This window comes from Mus caroli, unplaced genomic scaffold, assembly GCF_978045245.1.
Source record: "Mus caroli unplaced genomic scaffold, Mus_caroli_1 scaffold_3, whole genome shotgun sequence".
Classification (NCBI taxonomy): domain Eukaryota; kingdom Metazoa; phylum Chordata; class Mammalia; order Rodentia; family Muridae; genus Mus; species Mus caroli.
The window spans coordinates 46,647,246-46,654,300 of record NW_028227258.1 but is presented as its reverse complement, the minus strand read 5'-3'; positions in this window follow the sequence as shown (position 1 = coordinate 46,654,300).

Here is a 7,055-nt window from a genome sequence, read left to right as displayed (position 1 = left end):
GCCTGCCGATGCTGCATAGTCCACCTCAGTATAATACATCAACTAACACTCAAAAAAGTACCTGCCCTGTGATGCAGTGCTTAATTGTTCTGTGTCTTGGCAGTGCTATGATGGGTTTCTTAATCATTCACTCAGCTAGTGGCATCAACCTTCCATACCAGGATTTGCTCTCTGAGTTTGCTTTCAATACTGACACTTTGTATTCCATGCTTCTTGTATTTACTTGCTGATCTGTAACATTGTATGAACTGTAACGTGTACAAGTAATTAATTTATCAATCAAAATTTGTAGGGAATAAAGGACTATGGTTGCCATAGTTGTGTGTACCCAGGTAACTCAAAAATATTTTGGTGGCTTAAAGCTAATGAAAAAAATAAGTTATAAATTGTAACATAGAGATAAGGTCAAAATATCCAATTATACTACTGGAACAGTTTGCTGATGAGAATTGTGGTATTTATCATGATATCACTGAAATTCAACAAATAAAACCAAAATCACCACTGAAGAATATTTGAAGTGATATAATTTTTTAAACAAATTAACCCTTTAGTGATACAAGCAAAGGCCATGGAGATTTGTGATCAAAAACTAAAAGTTCACTCTGCTAACCCAATGCCCATCTTGCACTATAATGTAACATTATGTCCTTCTTTGTTATACTTTACCACAGGGCTAGAAAGCAGGATAATGTCAATCAACAAAGATCAAGAGCTCATCTGAATGAGTTTTTAGTAGTCACACCACTTACAAAGGGAAGAGTCTTATACTCACGAGGAACTGGCTATTAAAGGAAATACTCTACACATCTTTAAGTAAAGAATCATACATCAGATCATGCATTAGCATTATTTTCATTAAAATGCATCTGCTTAAACTGTAACATCATTTCAATCATAGTGCAGGCTTCTGCTTTATTGATATATATTTATATGTAAATTGATGAGAGAATTTTTCAATTTAATAACAATTTTATAAGTTATAGACTGCCATTGATACATTTTCCTTAACCAATTACTTTGTGACATGATATAGATACTCAGATATGAGCATGTTTAGTTATTTTCATGTGTAGCCAAGTAATTTCTGAATATCATTTAATTACATTCAAAATAACACCTAATGTCTTCCACTAACAATAAGCAAACAGGTCTATGGATTTCAACAAACATACAGCCATAATATGAAATACAAAGTTAATTGCATTGGCAAAATAACATGAAGACATGCCATGAAATTCAAACTCAAACTAGCATATCCTTTAAGGACTACATACCATGTGCTGCCTTCCACTGTGGTTGGAATCTTCTGATTTATGTTGAGAATGGCTGCTCTAACCTGAGCAGGACAATTTATTAGCATCTAAGAAAAACATTGTTCTTATTTTTGGCTATTAGGTTTGGAACAAACTTGCATGGACTGGTAATCTCTGTAATGCACGATGTGGGAAGAACAATGTGTATTTCCTCTGGTCAAAGAGGCATTGCAGTTCTGCTCTCAGAGTCACAAGGTAGATGGGAGAAAACAGGCTGTTCTGTGATCTGAGCTGTTCAATGCTGAACAGAATAGCAGCTTTTGAGTTATGCACCATTCTGAGTTCTCTTCTTGGGGGAAAAGGAGTTTTTAATGAGTTACTCCATTATGTCATGTTTAAACGAGTAATAAGCCAATTACATCAAGAGACAAACTATTTATTTGTGTTAATTAAAAATTCTACTTGTGGTTATTCAAAATGACATCAGTAGTACCAGACACAGAGAAGTAGTAATACCAGATGACAGCACCATAGCACTAAAGCTGACCACTTCTCAGGGGATTCTCCTGGGGGATGCACCAGAGAAAGAACTTATGTTTTCCAGGTTTCACCTCAAGCATCATGTCGCTTGTCAATGGTATATGGTCAGCTTCAGGAAGACACTCTAAAGGGTCACCAAACGTGCCTGCTATGTGGGCCTGTGACTGACTGATTTGTGCCTTAGCATCTTTGTGGCTGAATTTATCTTTCATCTTGTGACAATCATCAGTTTTTTGTTCCAGCAACTTTCTCTACATATGATTTGAGAACCAACTCTATATTCCATTGCTTCTTTAACACTTTCTTAGCTGTTGTATAGCATTTATGTTATGTGCATATGATATATGTAATACATGTATTATTTTGTAAAGTATAATGTGAAATCAGTGTTATTGGATTTAGTTACTAAAATTCAATGACACAGAACTTGTGATTACTATAGTACGTATTGTTAAGCAATTCAAGTGTACAGGGAGATTAAAGATGCTGAAGCTGAGAAAAGAATAGCTTTTATTCAATAACTGGTAATACAATTTATGAAAAAAATATTCATTTGAGTTAATATATTCCCTCTGACAATTGGTAGATTTTGTAAGATTTTATTCATTAAATAAGGAATAGAATAAATAAAATGGCCACTATTTGAAGTATATATATACATATATATACTTCATATATATACATATATATATATGTATATATATATATATATATATATATATATATATATGGTGTGTGCATGTACATTTTACTTACACATATGTTAATTTTATTTACACTGCAGGGCAAGGTTATTCTACTTACAGTTATACCTGTTTTCTGGGATGAGAGGTAGCATAACTCTGACATGCAGGTCAACAGCTGAAACTTAGGAGATCCTGGGAAACTCATACTCTTTCCTGCCTACATAGTGAAAGAGGAGGAAGAGGAGGAGGAGGAGGAGGAGGAGGAGGGGAGAGAGAGAGAGAGAGAGAGAGAGAGAGAGAGAAAGGAAGGAAGGAAGGAAGGAAGGAAGGAAGGAAGGAAGGAAGGAAGGAAGGAAGGAAGGAAGGAAGGAAGGAAGGGAAGGAAGGAAGGAAGGAAGGAAAAGAGAGGAGGGAGAGGAGAAAGAAGAAAAGAAGAAAGGAAGGAACAAAGGAAGGAAAAGAAAGAAGGAAACAAACAAACACAAAGAAATTCATCTTGATATAATAGTAAAAGTCCCTGCCTTGAGAGTATCTCAGGAACTGACCAGACCATACCCATTGCAAGCTAAACTGAAAAGATCTAGAATTATAGGAATTACACTGATTTTTAAAGAAGATATTTCCAGAGTGCCTGGCTCAAACAACTACACATTTGCACAATTGCCTATCCTGGTCCTCATTGGCTACTGTGGTAATGACTGAAGAGGGCAAAGATACTGTTGAAGTCATTAGAAGACATTCATACCATCCATATGATAACGGTAGTTTCTAAGGTGTAAAGATGGAGGCTTATAGAGTCATGCAAGCTTCTGCCATACTTTTACAAGATTTGGAAGGCCAGTTGGACCAAAATTTATGCAGATAGCTCTCTAAAGCATGATTCATGAAATAGTGAAAATGAAGCTAATGCTAAGACATTATACTATATATATATATATATATATATATATATATAGTAAATATATATATATATATAATTTTCCATCTCTGTGACAAAAATACCAAAGACCATGGGAGGAAGGATTTACTTGTAAATCCTAAGTAAATATATATATATATATATATATATATATATATATATATATATATATAATAGATGTGGAATATCTATCGAGGAGAGCCACAGGTCATGATCAGGGCCAAGATCAGAAATAGATCAGCTCTGCTGCATCTGCCAAGGAGATTGAGAAAGGAATTTCCAGGTCTTGTAAGTTCACATCACAATGCAATGTAGTCAGGGTGCTGAGTGTGGACACAGAGAATTTGATATTTTCTTATGCGGTTCTGTTCTTTCACTGTTCTTACTCTCACTGTCTTTCTTCTCTTCCTCTTGAAAATGAGCCTTTCACTCCAAGGTACTCTTTACAGTGAAGGCTCATAGCTTACTTTGAAATTTTCTAAAAGGTCTCACAGATCAAATATTTCCTTTAGTGTCAAAGGAAATTCAGGATTTGAATTGTAAGAAATACAGGATGATTAAGATTTTAGAACTCTTGAATGGCTAAATGTACTTTGAATTTTGATATACATGAATCTGTGAGGCCCACATCTTCCAAATGTTTGATCCCCAATTTATGAACATATTAAAAGGTGAAAGGATAATTAGCATGTTTACGGCATTAATTAATCTCATGAACTAAATTCGTGAATTAATCTATTCATAAGCTATTACTGACTGAGAGATCAGAAGGGAATGTTCTGTTGGAGAAGAAAGTCACTTGAGGGCATGCCTTTGAAGGAATGTTCTGTCCTGTCTTTTTGTATTTCCTGAACTAAGATAAAAAGTTTTGTTCCAACTCATGATCTCTGTCATGATGTTCTGCCTCACCACAGCTTACAAATAGAGAAGAAAGCGGATATGTAATGAAATCTCTCAAACCATGAGACAAGTAAATCCTTCCTCCCATGGTCTTTGGTATTTTTGTCACAGAGATGGAAAATTACTAATAGACCTTTCTTACTGGAAATTGTATTTGGATTCTATATCTGTAAGACATGTGCCACCACCATCTGCAATGCATCATGTAAAAAGAATAATGGGTGGTTTTTCTCACTAGAGAAACTTTTGGCTCCTGCTATCAAGAGTGACAATGAACACTATCATGGACTGAAGTACTCTGTGTTGAAGAGAGGCTGTCAGATTGAGTGTTCCTTTATTTTATTCTAATGAACAAACCAGAAGTTTCTTTGTATACATCTTCAAGACAACACAAAAAATTATACTGACACATACTCAAAATTACTGGAAATTTTTAGCCATACTTTATGTATAGCAATAAAACTTCCATATTAAATAATGTGTTAATAGAATGACTTGATATGGTTTTAAACAGAAAACAAAATGGGGAAATTTCAAATTAAAAAATCCTCACCTTGGAACATTTTGAAAAAAAAATGTGTGTTCTAAATGAAATAACGTAACAAATATACTCAGGAACTCAGTAAAGCTGAATTCACATATCCATCATGGAGGGGGTTCCTATAATGGAGTTGAAATTAGGGGAAATAGCTTTACATACTCTTTTATGATTCATGCGTCTAATTTCCTTTGTATTAATGGACAGTAGAATTAAAAAGAAAACCCAATTTTCACTCACTTTCTCAAAATAATAATGTGTGTTGCACTCTTTAGAAATTTAAAAACAGTTACTTCATAAATGCACAGAAAGTTAAACACACAATCTACCATGGAGGGTGACTCTAATGGAATTGAAATTAGGGGCAAATAGTCTTATATACTCTTTTATAATTCATATATACTTTTGAATATGTTATATCCTTTCTCATCATCTATTTATATCTCCTTTCTAAATTTTTTAGACATTACCTATGTGTATGCCCATTTACATATATGGATATATACATTATGGGCTAGGAATAGACTTGAGAAAGAATATGTTGGGTTTTGTTTCTTTTTGAGTTTGGATCAAATCACTTAACATTATGCATTTCCTGAAAGTTTTATTATTTCACTTTTATTTATAGTTGAAAAATACTCCACGATGTATATTGCACTATGTTTTTATTATCCATTCAGCTGTTGATGAACATCTAGGCTCACTTCATTTCCTTGCTATTGTGCATGGAGCAGTAATAAACATAGATGTACAACTCTTTCTGGGATAATTTAGGGGACTGTTGACGAACGTACCCTTGAAAGGCATAGCTTTATCGCATAGCACTTCTACTTTTATTTTTTGAAGTATTTCCAAGCCAATTTCCAGACTAGCTTTATTAATTTGCAATTCTATAAGCAGTGAACAAGGGTGGTCCTTTCCCTATATGCTCTGCTATACTTGTTGCCAAATTTCTTAAGATAGCCATTCTGACTAGTGAGATGGTATCTTACAGTAATTTTAATTTGTTTGAACATTAAGAATATCTATTTATTTCATCAGTCCCTTTGTCCATTGTCAATTTTGCTTCCTTGGTATTTAATTATTCCTATTACTTATAAATTCTGAATATTAGCCCCATGTCTGAAGTATAGTTAATAAAGATTTTTCCACCATTCTTGATTTTTTTTTAATCTATTGGTAGGGTTTTGTTTTGTTTTGTTGTATATAAACTTTTAAAATCTCATGTAGTCCCATATGCTGATTCTACTATATTTTGTATAAAAATTACAACCATAATTTGCCAGTATGCCCAGGAGACAGGAGTAATATCATTTCCATAAAAATTCTGTCTTTGAATATTTCAAGGCATATCTGAAATTCTAAAATGTGAACTGAATAACCCAGTATAATTCTCTTTCTATTAAAAAAAAAGGAGTTCTAATAGAATTTATAATACATGATGAAACAGTCATTTGTTAGGAAACCTTTTCAAAAAGATCACCTGACAATGACTATGTGACTCTCTATAGGTCTCAGGTCAAGCATAATTTCTCCTGCCCAGGATACATGGTCCACTTCAAGATGATTCTCCAAGCTGACATTCAAAACTTCTTGCCAGGTGGATTTGTGCCTAGAAGTTTTCTTTGGCAGTTCTGTATCAGTGTTTTTAACCCCTTATTGGGTCTTCAGTATCACCTTTCTGCACCAGTATCTATTCTGTCTTTTTGCTTTAAACATTAACTCTTAATATTCTACAACCTCAACCACCTTTGGCTGTTTTGTAACTGGCATAACATATTCTCATGTGAAATAAAATATGGTAACTGTTACTGATTTTAGCAATCACCATTGGAATGGATGAAGATGGCAGATTAGGATCACCCACACATAATAAAAAAATTTTTAAAATTGTGAATATAGACTTTATTCTAAAAAACAAAGGTCAAAAGAGTATTAGAATTCAGAAATGGGTTGATAAGATATCAGAAAAGAACAGGGAAACAGAAGGCTAACTCAGCAGAAAATGCTAAGCATCACATAATTTTGCCAAACCTTGGCTCCCCAAAGAAATAAAGGTGTGGATGGGGAAAAACATGGTCTTCTCATTCAATAGGTAAAGCAGGTGTTTCTGGTGAAAAAGTAATCAGCATTTTACCCACAGCTTAAGCCCACAAATCTTTGAACCTCTGGATTTATTTGGAGACTAGAATAAACTAATGATTTTTCCTGCATGA